This window comes from Enhydra lutris, unplaced genomic scaffold (assembly GCF_002288905.1).
Source record: "Enhydra lutris kenyoni isolate GAN:26980312 unplaced genomic scaffold, ASM228890v2 scaffoldscaffold10, whole genome shotgun sequence".
In the NCBI taxonomy this organism is placed as follows: Eukaryota; Metazoa; Chordata; class Mammalia; order Carnivora; family Mustelidae; genus Enhydra; species Enhydra lutris.
The window spans coordinates 21,793,369-21,814,823 of NW_019154094.1; the positions used below are offsets into that span (position 1 = coordinate 21,793,369).

Here is a 21,455-nt window from a genome sequence, read left to right on the forward strand (position 1 = left end):
TCACAGACCTGTACCCCTGGGGATAAAAAGATATTATATGTTTATAAAAAATAAAATTAAAAAAAAAGAAAGAAAGAAAGAAAGAAAGAAAGAAAGACAAAACTAAATAGAACATCACATTGTGGTCTCTAGGATGTGAGAGCTATGTTATGTTATTGTGTATCAGGTTTTATAATGAAGAAAGTTGGTAGGAGTCTGGATTCTGGCCCCAATTTCCATTAATGGCAGAACACATCTGAAAACTCAAAGCACAGTCATCACTGTAAAACCAGTCTTTTTTCAAAAGAAAAGGCAGAGAGAAAAAATCTTCAAAATCACTATTAAGTCACTAATAGTGACTTAAATGATACAACAGGATTATCTCACATACTTTTTTCTTGCCCCCAGTTAATACTTTTTCCTTGCCCGGTGCCACCACTCTCAGTGACATGGCTGGAGAGTTTCTATTGATTGAAAAGCTTTAATGTTCTGGATACCTTGGCAACAACTTTATCATCCCCTCAAAAAACCAAGAGGTAAAATCCTTATTGCATTTATGGGAACACTGAGGCTCTGCAAATTGTCAACTGCATATGGTTTATCTTCTGGCTAAAAAGTTACAGACCTGCACCCCAATCTTCTATTACTCCACAACCTATTCTTCTGACAGATGCATGATACACATGCTACCATGATCGGTCTAATGCCCACTGCAGACATGACTAGTCAGTCATGGTGTTCTTGTCCTTTGAGCCTGGAAATGAGCACAGAATCCTTCTAAAAACATTACTCCAGACAGCCGCTATGGGTCATTCGCTGCAGACATTCAATGTCACACCTATGAGCTACCCCTGCAACACCTCCACCTGATGAACGTCTCCATCTTAATGGCCACAGTGAAATAATAGTCAACTCCACATGCTGCGTGATGAATGCTACTTTAAGGAGACTGTTTAGTAAGTCCCAGAAATGGAATTCATCTGAGATGTGATGGTTCAGAGGCTGCAATCCCACTGCTACTTATGAGAGAGAGAGAGAGAGAGAGAGAGAGAGAGAGAGAGAGGATACCATGTGAAGAGCCTGGGGCTCTCTGCCACCAAGCCAATTGGGAAGCCACCATTCCCAAAGTCTTGATGCTGCTGTGATGGTCTGTTGCTCTCCACGGGGGGAAAACTGCACTCTACTCCAGCCAACAAGGAGGCTCAACACCCTGCCTCCTCTCTGAGGAGTTAGGTTTCATTCTCAGACAGCGTGCTCTCACAGGCTAATGGCTGGTTGGAAGCTGAGAATGCCCTCAGATTTTGACACGGTACAGATTTAGGAGAGCAACAGGCCATTCCTCTGGCTTCCCTGTCTGGAAACCAAGCCCAGTTGGTTCTTTGTGGCCCCCCCTCCAATTCCCCACACTATCCCCCCACCCCAGTCCACATATAATGATGCTTTTCTTCTTTCCCATTCTTGGGGGAAGGATTTAAGAGCTTTGTGGACACACCCAAGGCATTGTTAGCAAAAGTTCAGGAAGGGACCATGAACCCAGTTAGGAATGAGCAGAATCAAAATGAGAGTGGGAGGGAGAAAAAAGGGAACATTATCCTTTAAATACGCCTTTTGCTAAGATGAAAGAACTCACAGATATCATGATTAGGACCCCCAAAATATATTTAGGCCCCATTTTCCTCACCTCCATCATTGTCAAAAACCAACAGAGAACAAGTTTATCAAGGTCAAAATACACCTTGAGAGCAGGGAAAGGCTGATCAGAGTCCACAAATAAATTGGGATGTAACAAGCTCAGAAAGGTGGCCCAAGGCTGTGGTAAATTGCAGGGGGCACACATGAGGGAAAGAGAAACAAGTGAGCAAGTGAAGGTCTAGAGCAGACATTCAGCACAGAGAGCCAACAAGTCAGGAGGGAATTGGTACCAAGCACCATCATGAAGAATGAGAAGATTTGTAGACACTGACATGGAGAGTAGCTAAGAGCTTAGACTCGAAAGCTCAGCCCTGAAGACTGAATCCACACTCACTGCCTGGTAGCTGTGTGGCCTCAGACAAGTCACCTATAATCTCTAAGACTCAATTGCGCCATCAGGAACATTAATAGCACTTGTCCCGTGGTGCTGTTTTGAGAATTATGTGAGATAATTTGTATATAGAGTCTGGAACCTAAATAATTCAGCACATGTAGTTATCCCTATAATCTATATATGTCTGCAATATTTTATTCAGACATTTTAAAAAAATATTTTATTTATTTATTTGACAGAGAGAGAGAGAGAGAGAGATCACAAGTAGGCAGAGAGGCTGGCAGAGTGAGGGGGAAAGCACACTCCTGCTGAGCAGGGGCTCGATCCCAGGACCCTGAGATCATGACCTGAGTGGAAGGCAGACACTTAACTGACTGAGCTACCCAGGCACCCCTTTATTCATATTTTTAAAAGTTATATAGTACTATTTATTAAAGTATTCCATTTATAGAAAACATTTTCTTTATGCATATATGTTTGCTCACAAAAGGAGAAAAAATAAAGCTTTGAAAGATATGGACCAAAAGCTTTAACCATGGGGACATGATGATTTTTTTTTCTGCTTTATATATTTGTATATCTTTTGGCATTTATCTGTACTAAGAGCATGTATTATTTTTAAAGGAAAAGATACAACTGTACAACTATTAAAAATTCAAATCCAATGACTTCTGACCCTGAGGCTTGGAATTTAGTGGGGGTTCTAAAAGAGACCAGGGTAGCCCCAACATCCTGAACAAAGAAACAGATGTTCCCTGCTGGGGTCAGCCTTAATGACAAGAAAGGACAGCTACTTGGTAAGAGGGGAAAATGAAAAGGATGAAAGTGCTTAGTGATGCAAAATGGGACAAAACCTGCAGGGTGAGACCTCAACACCTCATAGTTTTTGTGCCAAGAGTAGATATGACTCACCTTCCACCATTTTTAATGAAATAAGGTTCTTTGTGCCATCTTCTTCCATGAAGGTGAAGTTTATTCCTCACCTGTGGCCATGTCTGGACTGCACAATAGGTGGATGAAGTTTGGAAAAATGGCAATGTATCTTGAAGGAAAATTTTAGAGCCTATTTGCCAAGTGAAGAAAGATTTGCGTAGCTGCCTTCAACTGAAGCACTCTGAGCATGAGAAAGTAACTGTGCAAATACAAAGAGAAGGGAGTTGAGGGAAACTGGAAGGGGAGAGGAACCATGAGAGACTATGGACTCTGAAAAACAAACTGAGGGTTTTGAAGGGGCGGGGGGTGGAGGTTGGGGGAACCAGGTGGTTGGTATTATGGAGGGCACGTCTTGCATGGAGCACTGGGTGTGGTGCATAAACAATGAATTCTGTTACGCTGAAAAGAAATAAAATATATATATATATATATATATATATATATATATATATATATATAAAGAGAAGCCTGCTGATTGGGTTGAGGTTTTTGGAACTGGCAATTAATTCAACAAGCTGGATTCTTGGATTCAAATTAACTGGATAGAGAATAAAATTTTTATTGTATTACTCTAATTGCAATGAATTCAAAGTATGATTTTTCAACCAGTATTTTATGAGTGAAAATAACTTTCTTGCCTTCCTATCTTTTGGAGAAGGCATTGAAACAAGGTATGAAGCATCTGAAAGCACCTCCATTGTATTTCAGCTTCTGTCTGGGCCAATGAAACCATGAGCTTGGTGTTCGTAAGTAGGTTTGGAGCTGGAGGATCCACTTCCCTCGGGGCTTGTCCACACAGCTGCAGATGGTGCTCACAGAGGCCTCAGTTTCTTCCCACACATGCCTTTTCGCAGGGCTGCTTGTGAGTCCTCTAGCACCGTGGCTGGATTTGGACAAAGTAAGTTATTTAAGACACTAAGGCAGGAGCTGCAATGCCTTTTATGACCTAGCCTCAAAGTCATACACTATTAGCCTTGGAAGTCATCTTAGACCAGCCCTGATTCAATAGGGGAGGCAAATATGGAAGGGAGTAAAAAAGAGAAGAGGATTGGCGGGGGCGGGGGGCATCTTTAAGAATGGCTGCCATAGGCACCAATATACACTGAGTTTTTAGAGCTCATTGGAGGCAATAATGAACAGAGATGATACTCTTGGTGAAGGTTATCGAAACCTGGATTAAGGGTTGGAATAATGATGAGGTCAGACTGTAAGGCCGAGGTTGGACGATTTGACCTCTGAAGTGTATCTGGGCTCTAATTTGGGCCATTTCCTAGTTATTTCTAAGCTTGAGACCCTCTGCCCTAGAGTTAAATGGACATGAGTCCAGTGAGTCCACTGGTTCCTTCAACAAAATATGTGTTAGACCCAGAGCTAGGCCCTATTCCTACCCCTATCTAATAGCTATTAGCGCCTGTCCCAGGGAAGACTACAAATACTTACCTGATTAATGAATTATGATTTCTCACAAGAAATACATAGGATGCCATGGAGACCAAAATTAGCCAGGCAGTATCAAGAAAGTGATAGTGGACTCAGGGATGATGAGTAGGAGAAATCCAGAGAAGTGGGAGTGCGGAGGGAGTTGTCAGTAGAGGGAACAGTATGTACAAATCCATGAGTTGGGAACATGCTAGGGGATTGTGAATCCTGAACTGTCTGGCCTACATCCAGGAAGTTACTGGTAACTGGGATTCACTTGACTCAGTCCTTGATTACTAGGGGAAAAGTCTTCATCATTTAATACCAAATTATTTCTTCTTACCGTTCCAGATAAAGACATACCAGCTGTTTTCCAGAAATCCAAGGTATTAAGACCAAGTTGTGGGGCACACCTTAGGAGAAGAAAACTTCTATCTCACAGAGTAGGAAAAAAAAAAACAAAACATATGCCTCAATTAGAAAAGAAAATAGAACTGGGCATTTAATTGCAAAAAGCTCTGTTTCCTTCCAATGCCTGAAATTAAATATGACCAGTTCAAGAAATAATGTGAAGTGGGTATTTAAATCTCATGGTCACAGACATCATCAGGGTCACTTTTCGCAAGTAAATCATTACAAAGGAGTATTCAGCCCTTGTATGGACGGCCAGTGCCATTCCTTTTCTGGGCTCTGAAAGAAACTCAGATATAAAAATCATAAACGAACAAAAGCAAGGCCATGTAATGGTCCCTTTAAGATAAAACTGGCAGGGTTTAACTAGAAATTACTGACTCTTCCAGAAATGACATTCTGGGTTCTGCAGTAAGGAGAGCTTTTTTGTGTGTGTTGTCTCCCCTCCCATTCGGTTACAACAATGAGTCACCATTACCTGCAAAGCTAGACATGTAGCTTCGCTTCTTGTGCCAGAAAGGCAAGACACTAGTTGGCTGGGATTTAAAATGAGAAGGGTAAAAATGTTTAATTTACAGATTTAATTAAACATGAAAGCTCCCAGGAAGGAAAACATGCCCCCCCTCCCCCATCCCCCACCTTCAAAAATGTCTCTACTGATCTTCACTCCAAAGAGGCTACGTACATTAGAGAACTAATTTTTAATGATTTGTGTAAAGCATCAATTTGCCCCAAATTAGAAAGACTGTGTAATGAGGACTGGTACAGACAAAACCCCCAAGTTTTATCTGACAAAACCACACCTCTATAGGAAACTTCTCTACATGTATTTCTATAAAGGCGGTCCCTTCTGCCTATCTATCTTTGGCCTCCATGAGGCACAATGAAGGTGAGGTAGTGGAAACATAAGCTCATACATTTCCCAAGAATATGATGATGATATACAATGTACAGCAGGCCTGAGTTACCTCCTAAGACAACGTCTCTCCCCAGCTCTTTTCCTCCAAATGAGGTCTTCCCAGCCAAGAAACCTGACTCTTATTTTCATAATGCTTCAGGCATGCATAGCAAAGAGCAGCTCTTTCTGCCCTTATAATTTAGACAAGACCCCTGCATCTGAGCTGAAAAGTTAGAATTTCATCTCTTTGTCTTTGGGAAACTGAGTAGTTAGGGGAGGAAAAAAAAAAAAAAACCAACCAGAGTAAACTCCTACTACATCTTTCCAACAATAAAGAAAAGAATGAACAATGATACGAGCGCACAGTTTTAAAACTAGCTCCCTATGAAGCTAATACACATATAGATATGTATGTATTTCATAATATCCAGTGGGTTCTTTGGGCATGGATAGGTTGCCCTGTAAGTTAATCCAAGATCTCTTTAGTATTTGCATATTCAACTCTAATTATATTTCAGGTCCTGAAGCCCAATTTTCCCAATTTTCATGAAATGTGTCCAAAAATGATTCTCATGAGTAAGTGACAAAGGAAGGGTACACTCTTGGATATTAGAGGTGGTGGTGCGATGACAGTGGGCGGACAGCTTTATAACATAAAGCAGACAAGGGGAGTGCTGAACCCTAAGGGAAGACGAAGCCTATTCGTGTGTAGACGAACCGAGTCTCTTTTTTTAAGAAAAAAAGAGACATTTTGACTATATAAGTGAGAGAGTATTTAGTTTCTCTAAAAGGGATTTTTCAGGAGCACATTGTTCAACAGAAAATACTACCTAGATGAGATTGTTCCTTTTGCAGACCAGATCTGTTTTTAATTCTATTTTCTGCACTGTTAATACTCAACAAATGAGCAGCTGTATTCCAGCAGCGATAAGTCAAGTACATTCATCGCTCCAGTATCTCTGTGTTCAGGGTTGCCTCCTTGAACACAGATAGTCATAATGGACAAAGGTGGGCATTCTTAAAGGGACACTTATGTTTGAGTCTCCTTACATACTCACAAAAGACTTCTATTCTCCTTTTACTTTTCTGTTAAATTTCTCTAATATCTTTGGTATTCAGTACCAGCGCCATCTTTACTTTTACAGAAATATTTATAATTTCTCAAATTCATTCCCGCGGAGAAGACAATGGCATCCAGAAATACACTATGAATGCATCATTTTTCTGCTAAGTACACTTCCCTTCATCAAAAAGAATCTCCTTTGATTCCTTTCATTCCTTCCACAGGTTTTTGTTCTAACAGAGGCTGCTAATCAGTTTAACTCACCCACCTGTTTAAATGATGAGCATGTGACCTGGCTGAGCCAATCATCATGCCACCTCTGGGGGATTGGCCAGAGAAATCCATGTATGATCAACTTAAGCCAGTAAGAGTCCTATTTGGGATTGAGGTGGAGGCCCCTCTTTGACTCAGGTAGTGATGAAACTGGGAAGAAGTGAGGCTGGAAGAGCCATCAGATCTGCCCCCGGCCACAGGAGGAAACTGATAGAGGAAATGGAACCAATCAGTACTCAAAAAGAACTGAGAGGGGAAGATTGAGTCCCATCTCCGTCACTGTTCACGCAGCTCTTCCTTCAGATATGTGAGCAACCCCCAATTCTCCTAACTAACCCGCCTCTCTTACTCCGTTGACAATTCAGGTTGGGTGTCTGTAACTTCCTGATGACTGTGGGTTCTAATAGTTCTAACAGCATCAAGAAACATCTTGTGCAGTGGTATGCACGGCATAGGCACCTAATGTATGCAGGTAAATTAAAGGGCATTTTTTTAAAAATTTATTTATTTGACAGACAGAGATCACAAATAGGCAGAGAGGCAGGCAGAGAGAGAGGAAGGGAAGCAGGCTCCCCGCTGAGCAGAGCCTGACGCAGGGCTCGATCCCAGGACCCTGGGATCATGACCTGAGCTGAAGGCAGAGGCTTTAACCCACTGAGCCACCCAGGTGCCCCTAAAGGGCAATTTTTTTAAACACTCGGACTGTAGAAAGCAGAAGAGGGATTTCTAAACTGAGTAACTATGAATTTTATTGTCACTATTGGCACAAAGAGTGACATTATGTCAGGGCTACTAACATTTCAGGTGTTACTGTGTGAAGTGATTAAAAGAATAAACCCATGCAGGGATGCCTGGGTGGCTCAGTTGCTGAAACGGCTGCCTTTGGCTCAGGTCATGATCCCAAGGTCCTGGGATCAAGTCCCGCATTGGGCTCCTTGCTTGGGGGTGCTGCTTCTCTCTCTGCCTCTGCCTGCCACTCTGCCTCTGTCTCTCTCTGACAAATAAATAAATAAATAAATAAAATCTTTAAAAAAAATAAACAATAGACCAATGCAGTCCAGTGGAAATACAACTGGAACCACATATATAATTTTAGTCTTCTAGTAGCCACATTTTAAAAAGAAACAGGTGAAATTAATAATATTCTATTTTATTTAACCTAGTATATTAAAAGCTTATAATTTCCATATAATCCATACAAAAATTATTAATGCGATATTTTAATATTCTTTTTTTTTTGTACTAAGTCCCCAAAATCCAGTATGTGCTTTCCACTTACAGTACATTTCAGTTTGAACTAGCCACAGTTCAAGTGCGCAATAGCGACATGTGGCTTTTGACTACTACACAAGACAATTCCCTGGTTTTAATTCTTATTCTACCACTAACTAGTTCTATGATATTCAGAAACTTATCTGAGCCTCAGTTTCCTCATCTGTAAGATGGGGAGAAGGATAACCATCCCTTCATCATAGGCTGGATAAAAAGATGTAAAGGTTAGGGGGGCTGGGTGAAGTTCCTGCCACACTGAGCTGTGCTCTGGTGGGGAACATGGACAACTTCCTGACACAGACATAGGTAAACAGAATGATGTCAGAAGGTGCTAGAAGACAATAAACAGGTGATGGAGAAAACAAGCTCTCTGAAGGGGATGGAGTCTGCTTAGAAAGGGTTATCAGAGAGGGCCTCTCCAAGAAGGTGATCAGTGACCTGAGAGGTCGACAGTGAAACACAGCCAGCCACATCACCATCAGGATAGGAGGCCAGGATCTGTGTTCCTGGAGCCCTAAAACTGTCTTCCTGAAAGAAAACACAGAAACTAGGTATCATAGAGAAGACTCCCATACTGGAAGCCCTGTGCCCGCAGCCAGCACCTAGCTATTTCCCAAGTTTTGGAAAGATGCAGGGCTGGCCACGGCTGCTTAGGGGCTGACAGGCCACCCCCACCAGAGAGAGAATTAAAGAGACAAAACAAACTCAATTGATAGAAGGGGCTGTGGGCTTTGGTGGTGGCATGAATAAAAATCGGAGCGAGGTAATTTCAGGCAACGCTGGGTTTCGAATAGGCTCATGCAGGTGCCACGGGGCAGCCCCGCAGCCCTGACAGATCTTCCCTGGAGTATGGAGTTTCAGGACGGCCCTGAGCTTGTGAGGTCCTGCAGAGGCACTCTCTCTGGGCGGTGCACCTCTAGCCGGGCTTCTGCCAAGTGCCAGATCGTCCTGGCTCAGGGCTGGGCCCGCTGCTGGCTGTCTTGTTTTTATTCCCTCTGCCTGTTTCTCTTTGAAAGCAAATTGCTCCCCAGGCTGTTTATGACATGTCTGAGGCAGCTGGCTTGGCAGCCTCCAGAGTGGTTAGGGGTTTGCCATCCAGGTAGGAAAGCTCGAGAAGGCAAGCTACTTCTCACATCAACAAGGGCTTCAGAAAAGTGTTCGTGCCAAGCCCTTGCTCAGCACCGAGTATGCACCAACTCCTTTCATCCTCCTCAAAACAGCCCCAAGAGAGAGGTCTTGCTGCCCACATTCTGCAGTAGAGAAAACTGAGGCTTGTAAAGGTTAAGTCATTTCCTCAAAGCCACACAGCAATTAAGTGGTGACTCCAGACTCTTTGATATTTTCCCAGTTCTGGGCTAAAGGGGAATAGTTTAAGCTGGAGCGCGGGGAAGTACCAGGCATGTCATGCGGCCGTCTATGAGTCTTTCCTAAGTAAGAAACTCAAGCAAGGGAAGAAATTGAACTCGATTCCGCTCAGTCTCTGACTTCACACACCCAGTTCACCACAGTGTAGATCCCTCCTTTTGTTCCCAAGTCGGCTCCAAAGACAACAGACAATGCGTAGAAAAGATGCACTTAAGGGCATAGGGAGTGCATCACTGGGAACAGCATCTAGAGAAGGGGAAGAAAGAATTTGGATCAGCACTGCAAAGCCAGATGTTGAATTTATTAATAGATGCCTTTAGGAGCGTTTTTAGAAGCACAGGATCATAAGATTGAGACCAAAATTCAAATGAGAAATAGAAAGCAAAAACAGATTGTGGGATTCATCCTCAAAAGGTCATCCTTCCCACCTGCAGAAGGAGCTGGAGTTGAAATTTGGTTGCATCATATAGGATCTGTGCATGGACTTCCTCTACTTCACGTCACCCCCACAGACTCACACCCCTTCCTGGTCAGGTTCAGTACTTTCTTTTTCCTGATCATCCCTGGTTATCTTTGCTCTCTCTGACACTCTGACACTCTTGTTACTCCCTCCCCCTCCTCATTACTGTGTCTTCTCCTGCCTTCTGTAAGATCATGTAACAATGTGAGAGTTCTGTGTTGGAGTATAATAACTGAGCCCAAAACTGAGTGACTTAACACCATGCACATTGCTTATCTTGCAGGTTCGGGGGCGGGGGGTGGGGCTGTCAGGAAGCCAGGCATAGCTTAACAGAGTTCTCCCTCTTGGGGTCTCTCACAGGCCAATATCATGGTGCTGGATGGAGCCCCAGTCCTCCCCACTGGGTACAATCTGCTTCCCAACTCACTCAGTGGGTGCTGGCAGGCAGCAGTGCCCATGGGTGGGGTAGGTAGAAGGCTTCACTCACCCTTGGTCAGTTACTGGAGTCAGCGCTCAGTTCCTTGCTCAGTTCAATGCCTCTCCATGGGGCATTTCATTAGAGCAAGCAAGAAAACAATGGCAAGACAGAAATCACAGTTTCTTGTCAGTCAGTCATGGAAGTGCCATCCCATTATTCATGCTATATTCCAGTTGTTAGAAGGAAGTCAATAGATCCAGACCCTGCTCTAGGGGAGGAACCTGCACAGGAACGTGGGAACCATTGGGGCCATCTTAGAAACCTGCCTATCATAACAATCACGTACAGCATTTCTATTTAGTACTATACCAGATATATCCAAATGTCCAGTAAATGATGGCCATGTTTGACTTTACATTCTCCTGTTCTCCTAGCTCTTCCACTGCCCTTGGGTTCACCCAAGAGGATGGAGCAACTGTTGGCATCAGATATAAGAAAACTTAAGTATCCCTCCCTCATGCCTCTCTACATACACACTTTTTCCCCCAGGGGGAAGACAGAGTAATCATTCTAAAGCCCAAATCTGATCATGTCACCTCCTGCTTAAAACTTTTCAATGGGTCTCCAACATCCTTAACATGTCCTTATGATGGCTTTGGAGGCCAGGCATGTTAGACCCCGATGTATCCCTCCCAGTCTCATTTCTCTCTATATCCCCTCTCTCCTTTTAAATGTTTCAGCCATGCTTACCTTCCTTTGGCTCTGTAAACATGCCACATTCTCCCTTCTCAACCTGTGCCAAATATATTCCCTCAATTCAAGGCTTTGCACCTCAAGAAAAGAGGGAGTTCCTTCTTTTATTCTAGAACCCCCATGAAGGCAGAGAATATGCCTATTAGTTTATGGGCCCATCCTTAGGACCCAACACACTGCTTGGTGGCAGACAGCAGCCATGGAGAAAAGAATGTACCCATAGAAGATGGTAGCCGACATTTAGTTTGCCCTAACAGCACCCCACAAGCAGGGGGGCTATGGCCTTGCTGGGTATAGGGTTTTCTTCCCGGTACCTGATTCTTATACTCTTCCTCATCCCAGGATGCCTTCTTTCAGAACAGAAAAAGGTGATATCATAACTTCAGGGCACTATGTTTTTAGGGCAACAAAATACAAGAAGAAACATATCAAGTATTATGATGGGGGTTCCTGACATGTGTTTTTGTTTTTGTTTTGTTTTGTTTAATACCTGAGAGACAGTGAGTGAGAGAGCATGTGAGCAGAGGAGGGACAGAGGGAGAGGGAGAGAAAGAATCTCAAGCAGACTCCCTGTTTGAACACGGAGCCCAACGTGGGGCTCAAAACTATGACCCTGAGATCATGACCTGAGCTGAAATCAAGAGTCAGACACTTAACTGACTGAGCCACCCAGACTCCCCCTGACAGTGTTTTCGAAGGAATGAATGACACAAGAGATCCAAATACAAAGAACGCCCATCCTTCTTGCTAATGACATCAGCTGGCATTCATTCCATACTTAACGACATGTCCAGTGGGCTGCAAGGGGTTTCTCAAGCAACATTCCCTCCATTATTGCTTATAACATTGTGAGTAGACATCATTATTCCTATTTCATGAATGAGGAAAATGAGGCTCAGGGAGGCACAGTTACTTGTCCACCACCATCCAGATACAAAGGAAGCTGAATTGGGACAGGATAATGAAAATGACAGCTACTGTTAACTAAGCCTTTGCTATAAGCCAACCTTTCACCAATACTCGATATGAGTCCTCTTACTTAATGCTCCTGGCAACCCATTAAAATGGGCACTATCTTTATCACTAAAGATGAAGAACCAGGCTCACGAAATTTAAGAATACTGCCTCTGATTATACAGTTAGAAAGAGGTTGCACTGGAATTTATTTTTTAAAGTACATATTATGGTGATATTTTATTTTTTTAATTTTCAATTTATTTATTTTTATTATTACGTTCAATTAGCCAGTATATAGCACATCATTACTTTTTGATGTAGTGTTCAATGATTAATTAGTTGCATATTATAATACTCAGCACTCATCACCTTCTTACTACCCATCACCTGGTTACCCCATCCCCCCACCACCCTCCCTTCTGTAACCTCAGTTGGGTTCCCAGAGTCCAGAGTCTTTCATGGTTTGTCTCCCTCTCTGATTTCTTCTCATTCAGTTTTCCCTCCCTTCCCCTGTGATATTTTAAAAGATTCATTTTATTTATTTATTTAAGAGAAAGAGAGAGTGTGTGCACATGAGCAGGGGGAGGGCAGAGGGAGATCTCAAGCAGATTCCAAGCAGAGCCTGATGTAGGGCTCGATCTCATGACCCTGAGGTCATGACCTAAGTTGAAATCAAGCATCAGATGTTTAACCAGCTAAGGTACCCAGGAGCCCTACAGTGATATTTTGACAAATAATTTCATTCCCAAGTAAGAAACATATTAATGAGTATGTTAAGACAAGAAGCAGATAACAGTTCCCAAGGTTAGCCTTTTATCCCCCTAAGAAAAAATGCTGGTATAAATATTTAATAGGCTCAAAATCATCACTTTAAGAAAAATATATCCTACAGTGAGTTTTAGTTGTACTTGATAGAAAAACCGAAATGAACTTAAAGCCAGACATGAGTATGCTACTCACCTACATATTATTCAAGAAAATAAAAATATCAATACACGAAAATACTGAGATGTTTTTATTTCTTGTGGTTTTATTTCCTGTTATCATAAAAACAATTACTAAAATATAATCCAGGATTTAATTTAATTTAATTTCTCCAGTCTGGCTTCTTACTTTTGTCCTGAGTGATGGCATAGACTTTAACTATTCACAATATCGTGACCTATTGTTCATGACTTCTAGTATTATGTCTTGCCCCTCCCCAGTCCTGGGATTTGAACCCAGGCCCACCTGGTGCTGCAGCTCATGCTATTATCACTACACAAATCACCAACCCAGGCCACTGTACCGACCACAAAACATGGGGAAAATTTGTTCCTCAAATGCCCAGATGTTTGAAAGCTATTGGGTGCTTATGCAAGAAAAGGCCACAAACTCACTGGATTCCAAAAATAATTACACCAGGCTCCTCTGAGTCCTTGCTGGGTAACTCATCGCAAGATTTCCCAAGCTTTCATGGAGTCTAAGTGGTTTTAAAAGCAGACAGATAATCAGCATCAGCTGGAAGGTCCAGAAGATATATATTCCCAGGGACTGCCAAAGACTTGTGGACTCAGAATCTCCAGGTGCAGGGGTTAGGAATTTGATTCAAGAAGCTCCTCGAAGATTCTGATGCCCAACCAGATGGGAGCTGCCAATTCCCAGCACATGAGGCCCCCAAGTCTGCCACCTCCCCTTGGTTAAACTCTGAAGGAGTCTCTGTTGCCTCCTGGTCATTAAGAATGAGTATGTTCAACCTGAAGAACAGCAGGAGGATTTTCCCTTCCTCAGGAGAGCTTTGTCATTGACCTCCCCTGTCACGTGTCCAGTCCCACTATTTCATGCCATTTAACCAAAATGCATATTCTTTTCCAGGCACCACTTATAAGCTCCCTTTTCCAATATGAAATACAAGATGATAATGATGATCCCTATAGTCATTTATGGGGCGTCCACTATGCACTTTATACACACCAGCTCTAATCTCAACACCTCTACAAGGCACAGTTTATCCTCTCCAATTTGCAAGTAAGGAAACTGAAACTCAGAAAGGTTAATTGACTTAAATGTGTCCTTCCAGCAAATGGTAGAATCAGGATTTGAATCCAGATCATTGTAACCCCAGAGCTCAACCTCCTTCCCTTCCCCCTTCTAGCTGTGTCCTCTTGGGCAAGTACACAACCTCTCAATGCCTTAATTTCTCCACCTGCACAAAGAAGGAAAGAAAGGTACCTAATTCATAGCGCTGTTGCTTAGATTAAAAGACATAATTCATGTAATGCTCTTAGCACAGGAATATTAGATATTATAGTAGTTGGTTTTTATATCTGGGTTTTTCAAACACATCTTGGAAAGCACATGTCCCCTCTAAGTAAAAAGTTGCAAATAATTTTGGCAGGCTGCAAGCTCTGTCAATCTCTCAGTGGTTCTCGATGCTTATTAGCATGTTAAAGAGTCTGCGAAGTTCCATGGTAGAGAATCCAGTCTTATCTACCCCAAGCTAGAAGATGTGTGTATTGAAATCCCTTAGCTTCCACCTACTACTTGGGTCCTATCAAGAAGGAAAGGGGCCTTTTACGTGCGATTTGGAATGGAATTGCTTTGATAATCTCACCCTCCACCAGCACTTGGAAAAGGCCCGCCTGGAAGACATACCATTAAGAAGTACTTGCTTTGATACTGGCTGCTAATCCCATGGCCCAGCTTGACATTGTCTCTTAGCAACGTCCTGTCCTTTTCCCCTTTTCATTCTTGTGCCTCTAATGACACTTCCTTTTCTCTGGTTTCTCTTCAGCCTCTGGCTTTCACGGCCCCTTAAGCCTCGTTTACACAGGGAGAAGCAGGAGCTAAAGGCCCTGTGCACATATTTATGTTAATAGTACTGAGGGGAGGAACAGCCTGTTCTGGGGGCTGCTTTCCAACTGTCACATAAATCAGTCAGAAAAAAAAAAAAAAAAAAAAGTTACTATTTTCACAAAGACACTGCCAGAGTGGAGCAGCAGGTCTTGGCAATACTTCATCTCCCACTGACCCCGCCTTCTCGAGTGTGCCTTCCGTAATGTCTCCCTCGGTTGTCAGAAAGCAGGGGATGAAGAATTTCATAGACAGGGGGGATTTCCAAGTCAGAAGGGACCTTTGAGATCATCTAGTGCTAAATCACATGGAAACTTCTGCCTGGGTCCTTTCCCCCACAGATTCTGGGGCCATTGTTTGGATGTGAGGTACAGGCAAGATTTTTAAAGCTTTCCAGGTGACTCTAATGCACAATGAGGGCTTGGAGTACTAATGTAGTCATAGTCCCATGAAGAGAGAGGCCCATACTTCCCTCAGATCATGTGGGGAGTTAGTGATACAGAGCAGCCCCAACATCACACTTTCTTCCGTGATGCCATGTCATCGCGAAGTTCCGGGGTCGAGCTGCGGAAATACGAGACGGTGGTATTATTAGAGTTGTGCATCCAAATCACTTGGGAACTCTTTTAAACTTGCTTTCACCTCTCCTTGCTCCTCCCAGAGCAACTGAATCTCTTGGTGGAACCCCAGCACACAAATTTTGAAAAAGCCCTGGGTGGCAATTTTGACACGTATCCCAGTCCAAGAACTAGTCAGGTCCATCAAATATTAACTTGTGGTTCCTTGGACAAGTTACATGACCTCTTTGACCCTCAGTGTCTTCATCTGCAAAATGGGGCTACATACCTAACTCTCATTCTTCAGTTTTATAGTTCAAAAGTCATTTCTCCTAGAAAGCCATGAATAAGCTTTCAGAGGAAGCCATTCACCCACCTTCCCAGGAAATTCGTTGTTGGAGAACACCCTAAACTTCTGCTTTGTAACACTGACCATAGTTTATTGATCAAATAGTATGAACCTTGACACATTGTTTTTGAATGAAGGAATAAGTACTTGATAATGATTAAATATATGTGTAATGGATTACTCGCTCTCTGTCTCCACCACCACGGATGAGCTAAGCGGTTGAGCTCTTATTCACGGTTGTGTCCACTGTGCCTGGTGTAAGGCTAGCATTCAACAAACTTTGGCTGAACAAAGAAGAAGCTGAACAAATGACTGATATCTCGGAGGCACCTGGCACATACCCACAGTAAATGGAACAGGCAACAAAATGTTAGCTATTACAACAATTACCTTCAGATAGGCCCAGTGTCCTGCCTGAAGGCACACAACAGAGCTGAGACTTGAAATCCGTTCTCCGGACTGCCAGCCTCATTTTTAATCTGTGATGTCCATCTGCCTTAAAGTTTTCATATGGTGGGAGGGAACCAGGAAAAAGTGGCAGGCTGTGTTTGCCCACTAGAATGAGCTGGAAACCCAGTGGGTTCTTGCACACTTCCAGCCTCCACTCTGCAATCCATGCATGCACACACATTTGCAGACAATAGTGACTCTGGGCAAGGAGCATTGTGGTCTTTCTCTTGAGAATGCTTTGGATCATAAACTGCTTGAGAGCAGTAACCGTAGTTTTGGCTTCCAACACAAGATAGACCCATGAGAACTCTATTATTTGTTCATGACAGATTTGAGGTTGCAACATTGTATTGATCCCCACACCATAGGTCCAAATACCTGTGATGATCCCCGGATTTCCCCACTGGCCTTCCTGCTGGGATGGGGGGAAGCTGGTGACTAGGGGGGTACAAGGAAGAGGTGAAATTCACATTATTGGCTGCATATGCACACATTACAAGAGGGAGTTCAGAATAAGACTAGGGGTGGGTGTTTCTGAAAATAACTCTGGATGATCCCCTGTCTTTCTGTCTACACTAGCATGGAAAGCCAGTGCTTTTCAAATTTTCATTTTAATAGCTTTCTTTTAGTTAGACGTTTCTGCACTCCAGATGTTATGCCAAGTACTTTATAGACAGAATATCATTTCATTCTCCTGACTCTGACGGTTGAAATCATCACTGTCAGTATTTTGCAAAGGAGAAAACTACGGCTGAGAGTAGTTTGCTAAAGACTACAGTCACCAGGATGAGCCAAGACCAGCACTGGAAGTGGGCCTGATGGCTCTGAGACCTTAATTCATTTGCCAAATATTTACTGAACAGTACTATGGGCCATGTTGTTTTCTAGATGCAAAGTATATATTATAGATGAAGGCCAAAGTCCTTGTGGGACTTGAGTTCTGTCTGGAGGAGACAAACCATAAATAATGAACCTAAACATGCAATAAATTATGTGGTCTGTTAGAAAGTGATGGTGCTATGGGAAAACTAGGGCAGTGCAAAATGATGGGAAGGGGATTGGAGGTATGTGTGGAGTGTGGGGGAGAGTGTCTGTGATATAAGTTTGTTACTTTAAATAGAGTGATCAAGACAAGCCTCAGTGACAAAGCCACATTTGAGGAAATAAGGAAAACTTTTAAAAGTTCTAAACTATGCTATGTTCATTCTGCCCCCTCCCCCAAATAAGGGGATGGATGGATGAGCAAAGCACTAGTGATTCACACTGCAATGTCTCAGATGTGGTGCTAAGTGTTTATCTACAGTGTGTCATCAAATCCTCGCGATGACCCTGTGATCATGATATCAACTCTGTTCTTCAGCTGTGAAAATACTCAGAAAGGATACAAAATGTTGTCCAAAATTATTTAGTGCCTAAGTGATGGGACTGGGATTTCCACTTAGCTCCTCCAACTCCAAAACCCATGCTCTTTTGACGACCACAATGCTGATGAAGAGTGGGCAGTGGCGGGGTGGGGAGTGCGGTGAGCAGGAGGCACAGCACTGAGCCCATCCCTCACTTGAGAAAGTCACCCTGCATCATTGCCCACAAGGACCGGGCTGCTCTGAGGCTGGGTGCTCCCCTGGTGGTGTAGATAGTATGGTTGGCTGTGGAGTGCTCTCCCAAGTCATATCTCTAACATAGGTCCTCTTTTTTTTTTCCCCGCTATGTGGTTTGAAATCTATTTCTTTAGCCATTGGAACAGACAGATGTAAAGAAGCAGTTCCTGAAGAGCTATCCCATCAGCAAATATCAGAAAACTCGGTTTCTCAAAACTTCCCAGGAGGGCTGCTCTTCCACAGAGGACCAGTGGCACCCCAGGTACAGCAGGCCAGAGGCTCAGCATCTTTCTAGGGTGCTTTCACAAACTTGATGGGCTCTTGTTCTTGACTGAGCAAGTGTGGCTCTCATAAATGATCTCCACTGAGTCTGGCCTCATTTGCTCACACTGCAGTTCCTCTTTCCCATGGAGATGAGTAGCACAATAGTCTAAGGGGACTTACTTGCGGAATGCAGGTCTACCCAGCCTACAATGTACTTTGTCTCCCTCCAGGATCATGAGGCTGGTGACAGATTTATGCCAAACGATATCCATTTGGAAGCATACAAGCAAAAGAGGCGGGCACTTGAGTGACTTTGATCACCCAACAACCAGCCTACAGAGACAAGGAGGAATGTGTGTGAAATGATTGACGTGTGCGTGCTTTGAAAGCTAGGAGCACCATGAGATATACTCTGTAGATCATGAGGAAGAGAAGAAGGATGCTAGAGTTCTTTCTGGGAAGCCCAGAGTTTCCCAGCCTCTGTCCATCCTTTGGCCCCAAGCCAACCCAAAAGCATAGATTCTGTCCTTGGCACCCACTGTACATGCATATATCGAATGTTTATATATAATAATGACAACTAGTATTTGTTAACACATTTCTATGTTTTGAAAGCATAACTCATGGGCATTTAGGTGTCTTATCGCACTGAAGTGATAAAACAACCCAGTTACTGGGATGTGATGATTTAAAGACCTTTTTTTGCAAATGAAGAAAATGAGGCAGCGAAAGTTCAATGACTTCTCAAGGTCAGAGCTGGTGAATGATGGGAGTATAACTCAAGCCCCCGGGCCTTGAGTCACATTCTCATGTTTCTCCTCCCTGACTAGGAAAGAGTGTTTGGTACCACATTCATTCATGACAAGAACAGTAGGATCACACTGTACCTGTCTCTCTCTCCTTCCTGTGTCTCTGCTTACACAGGGTCTCTAGTTTCTCTTCTCCTCTCCCTTCCCCTTCCATTCCCTTCCCTGCCCTGCCCTGCTCTGCCCTGCTCTTTCCTTCCTGTCTCTCTCTCCCTGCCCCCCTTCCTCCCTCCCTCTTTCTCTCTCTTTCCCTCTTAACTTGGACTTAAATGTGGTAAATGTGCAGAAAAGCTTCATTACAAGGTGGTCTCACCTACAACATGATCCTGGGGCAGAAAGCCCAAGAGGGGCACTGCAATGAAACTTAGTAAGTTACTTTGGAGCCCGAGCTGTCTGCATGCACTGTTGCCTCACAGGAGGTGAAATTCTCATGAGAGATGTAGCATCTCCTAACACCTAACACCTAACAGTGTGGGCTCACATGGAGGGTGAGAAGATCCAGGTCACTCAGAGTCAAGGCCAAACCCCTAGTCCCTCAGGGCCCTTCCTAGTGAATCCTTCATATTCATCACACTTTGATGCAGTTGCCTGCCCAACATCTGTCTCCCCACTTGACTGAGGTATGTAGGGCATAAGGACTATAAGAACCGTGTCTGCTTTGTTAGCACTGTCCCCTTGGTTCATAGCACAGTGTCAGGCCTTGAGTAAGCTCTCACAAATATGTGGGGATATTTAATTAAATTTGTGGGGATTAATTAAATATGTGGGGATAAATAAATGAACGAATAATGAAGGACCGGTGGAATAACAATAGCTTAATATGTCATTCTCTTCAGGAGCACTTGCATTTTGAACGAAGATTCTAATCAAGGATGCCTCTCAAGCACGTGAGAATTCTCACATGGAAGGAATTCCACCTGGAAGGCCCATTCTGGAGTGAGGGTGATAAGGAGTGCATCTTTCCAGCATTTCTCAAATGGTACCCAGCAGTTACCTTGATATTAAATCAGTCTCACCACCAAACCTAAGAGTGGGTGGACCTCAACGAACAGGGATTTTGAAGCTGAGAAAAAATTTTTTAAAAAGGCAGCTGGATTTGACTTCATTCCACCCAGATGTCCTTTCTGTGAGCCTCTGATTATTCTATCCTGAATGTGAAGCAAACCTGTAGAGGTCTTGAGTCACAGCCTAGAAGGCCAAATTCTTATGGGACAATAAAAATCTGAACCAAATGCTGGCCCTGCTGGGTCCGTCTGTTATTGGAATTAAGTGCCCCTTTTCATTTTATTCAAACTGAAGAAACTTTCTGGCAGGGTGTCAGGTTTCAAACAGAAATGTCAGCCAAGGGCTCATGAGGCCAAGATCCTAGCAAACTTGAATCAATTTACGCTTTGGGTAAAACTTCATATGGAATTTAGTGGTCTGGTGGGTCCATTTGTTAAATGTTCTTCATTTGCATGTCCTGGACTAAACCCCTGCATGGAGCTGTGTATAAAATTAGCCTCAGAGACCAAAGTAATCTCTTCTACCCAAAGTGAGGATACCTCTGTAGATGAATGTGAAGGGCATACTAGAGTGATTTTCATCACCAAGAGCAGAAAAGAATGTGAACATGTTCCAAGCTTGATTCAAATGTTGATCTGATACAGTCAAAATTAACCCTATTTATAATAATAACAACAATAACATTTATTGAATGTTTAATATATGCCAGGTTCTATGCTATGCACCTAACATTTATTGACCCATTAATCCTTCTGATGATTCTACCAAGTAGGTTTTATTATTTGCTCTATAGCATAGAAAATGAAACAAAGAAAGAGAGGTTCAGAAAAGTGCCCAGCTTTCAAGACAGCAAAGGTCAGGATTGAAAGCTGGACCGTTTGCCTTCAGAACTTTTGCCCTTCATGTTGATCAGGGACTGGTGGGGTAATGAATCCAACAGGCATTAATATAAGTAAGATGCTTATGGCAGATTTAATTGGAATTTTATACCCCATCTGTCATTTTTTAGAACCCTATTTTGGTGGCAAACGCAGATGAACCACACAGTAGAACTTGGTTTTCTCTTCAGTTGTTGGTATAAAATGAAAGCACTGGGATCATTAACTGAAAAATCCCATCTTCAAATGCTTTTGCTTTGTACCGACACACTGAAACGGGTCAAGATGCTCCATGTTCTCTGGGACATTGAAGAAATGTTTAAGTCACTTTTTTGCACTCTTAGCATGGGATGGAGATACAACCAGGGACTGTCTAGGACTCCAGTGGCTCTGAAGATCAGAATGAAGCACAACATGGCCAAAAGGAGATGCTGTGATGGGAGACTGGCAGGCCTCACCCATCCACTAAATGATTCACAACTATACACT

At 43.1% G+C, this 21,455-nt stretch overlaps 1 long non-coding RNA gene across 1 annotated transcript in view; it reads left to right on the forward strand.

The window, feature by feature from the left end:
* Window positions 1-20,498, forward strand: part of LOC111143965 — a 312,577-nt gene extending 292,079 nt beyond the window's left edge. The window contains exon 4 of the long non-coding RNA XR_002640350.1: window positions 19,920-20,498. This is a non-coding gene — a long non-coding RNA (uncharacterized LOC111143965). The remainder of the gene's footprint in view (window positions 1-19,919) is intronic.
* The last annotated feature ends 957 nt before the right edge of the window (window positions 20,499-21,455 follow it).